The 2,880-nt window shown below is 39.0% G+C and overlaps 1 protein-coding gene across 1 annotated transcript in view; it reads left to right on the top strand.

The window, feature by feature from the left end:
- LOC103593788 (cytochrome P450 2U1) overlaps positions 1-1,943 on the top strand; it is an 8,699-nt gene extending 6,756 nt beyond the window's left edge. Inside the window, exon 5 of the transcript XR_550786.1 lies at positions 330-1,943. The gene's annotated coding sequence lies outside the window, so the exon portion shown is untranslated. The remainder of the gene's footprint in view (positions 1-329) is intronic.
- Positions 1,944-2,880: the final 937 nt, after the last annotated feature.

Below are 2,880 nucleotides of genomic sequence, written 5' to 3'. Positions count from 1 at the left end.
GGGGGGGGGGGGGGGGGGGCTTGGAAATGTCTAGGTGCATTTTTTGGTTATCATAAAGATGGGGGTGCTACTGGCCCTATACTGCCATGGGGCCAGGATCCTAAATGTCAAAACAATTCTATACAATGAAGAATTGTCCTTCTCGGGGTGCCAGTATTTCCCCCGTGAGAACACGGTCCAAAGAATGACTAGCCCTTTCCTTTATTCTCTCCAGTACTCCGTATATAGAAGTCATCATGGTAATAATATGAGCAACCATATTTCTGAGCCTTTTCTTATGCTGGCACCATACTTAATGCTTTACTTGTATGCTTATGTAATTCTTACAGAAATTCTATTAAGAGGATGTCTATAGCTGATGAAGCTGAGGCTTAGAGAAGTTAAGGCACAAAGTTAAAAGTACCGTCCCTGGGTTTCAAACCTGCTAGTCTCTGTGACCGGAGAGTGCTTTCTGAACCACTTCTGCCACACTGGATCCTGTAGCAGTGTCCCCCCGCCTGTCTTCATCCCCGACTGAGTTCTTCAAGGTGAGGGTGTCCTGCTGTTATCCTCCCCCACAGTGCCTTGCTCTGAGTGGGTGCCACTCAACACGGGAATGACTTTTAAGAAGTGTACTTAGGGGAAAAAATCCCACCTCCATTTGAATAACTACAGGTCATATTTTTGTTACTTAAAGGTAATAAGAGATTAGTATGTGTTATTTGTCAATGTCAAAGCCAGTTTTTAAAAAAAATTACTGGACTTTTGACTATCATTTCAAACAACTATTTTTTAAACAAACTTAGTGTGATGCCTTAGCTGTTGAAATATAACACAGAATGTAAGCTCCTAGCACATGGAGACTAGGCCACATCCATGGGTCTCTCATTTACTTTCTTAAAGGAAAGAAGCAGCTCGTGCTGTTCCTACTGATAGAGAAGAGGACAGAAAAGATCCAGAGTGCCATTACTTTGAGAATTAAACAAAAAGAAAAAGGTGAAACTCTGAACTTGAACAGTTTAGCTAGAAAGGCTTCCTGTGACTTATTACCCTTCCTTGCTAAGTTTTCCAGACCAGTGGGGACACCATATCTCCCCAACCTCTGACTTCTTAATCTGTCATTAGCCACGCTTTGGGTAGTTAGATTGTCTTAGTCTGTGACTGGCATTCCAGGGCAGTTCTGAATGTGAAGCTAGATTTTTCCTTTGATGTACCATATTCCTAGGCAGATTTCTGCATGCTCAAGGAATGAACGTAGCATCTGCTTAATAAAAACATAACAAGAGGAAGAAGAAAAGAACTGACTATTATATCATCAAGTATTGATTGACCTTTGACTCTGCATTCTTTGTATTATCTATCGTACTGCTTTGTTTAATATAAATATAATGAAATACAGGCTAATCTTTAGGTGCCTTTATGATTTTTGTTTTTTAAAAAATAAAAGCTAATAGACTAAATGCAGAGGAACTGAGCAGATGGAGAAGTTGTATAGAGTTTAGATGAGATGATAGATGTGTGGATTATACTGCACCTTGAGCAGGACAGTTTGTTCCTGTCATGGAATTCATATGCTTTTGAATTACACTAACAACTTGGCATTAGCAAGTTCATTACTCCTTAATTTATACATGCATTTTCAATATTTCTAACCAAAGAATTTGTAGCTTACTTGAGAAAAAATTTGTTTCCTGTGAGGTTGTGTCAAAATCAGATGTTTATTAAACTCTTAAATATATGCCCCAAACCGTAGCACTTTAAAAACATCTTTATATAGTAAATCACTGAAAGGACTGTTAATGCTTTTCTCACACATGTTAGCATTTACAATTTTGCACTTTATAGTTTATTTGAAATGTAAAAATAATTGTACTTTATTTTATGTCTGCCTAATATCTAACTTTGAGCTCTCATCTTTAGCAGAGTTTTTGATGCTTTTATTAAACTTTTAATTTTAACTGAAACAATGTCTTGTTTTTTGTTTTATTTTAATTGCTAAACAAAGTTTTGTTTAATAACCAGATGTCAAGTTAGGAAATGGAAGATGGAATAGACCTCCAAAGAGATGGTCACAACTGTCTTTAGACAGGAGGATAGTTTTTTTTAAAATATCCCCTCAGAATAAAGTTATTCACAGGAAGGTAATAGTCCAAGTTTCTTATATCCCGCATCAAATCCCAGCACTAGTGGAGAGATAGATGAATCAAGCCCACTGAGGCCAAGTATTTAGGGCTGTCTTTTTTACACTCCCAGCTCAGGCAAAAGAGCTGCTTAATACCTGAACCCTTTTTAGACTATGGGTAAGCCCCTGCCAGCTTTTCCCACAGTCCACTTTTCCTCCTGCAGGTCACAGCTCAGAAGTCACCTCCTCAGAGAGAGTTTCCACTACATTCCTATCTAAAGGGGACTTTCCAGAGAACTCCCTAATCTTACTATCGATTTTATTTCCTGCAGAGCCCCCATCACTAAGTGCAATTACATTGTTTATTGAAACCCTGGGTTTCTACCATCTCTCCCAGCTGCAGCCCTTCAGGATGTGAGGGACTGACTGTGTCCCATGCCTCACCAGAGCATGAGCCTCCCACAGAACAGGCACTTAGTAAATATGTTGGACAGATGAAGGATGAAGTGAGTTTGGAGGAAGGTGATTGACCTTTTAAGCTACAGAGAGAATGACACAGGCAAACCTGCCACTGTTTTCTGTCTCCCACCTCAGTGACTGTGGCTGTGACACCACAGTATGAGTTTCAGTTGAAATAGTAGATAGTGATATAAGGGGAACACTCAAAATCCAATAACTTGGCCCCCTCAAATCTGCTTCAGTTTTGCTGCGTTGTTTTTAGAAACCAAATTCATTTAAGTGAGATATTTGTTCATTACTAAGTAGGTTTGGTTTTATTA

Source organism: Galeopterus variegatus, unplaced genomic scaffold, assembly GCF_000696425.1.
Source record: "Galeopterus variegatus unplaced genomic scaffold, G_variegatus-3.0.2 Scaffold63, whole genome shotgun sequence".
In the NCBI taxonomy this organism is placed as follows: Eukaryota; Metazoa; Chordata; class Mammalia; order Dermoptera; family Cynocephalidae; genus Galeopterus; species Galeopterus variegatus.
The sequence above is the reverse complement of the archived record's forward strand: the minus strand, read 5'-3'. Positions and strand labels throughout refer to the sequence as shown.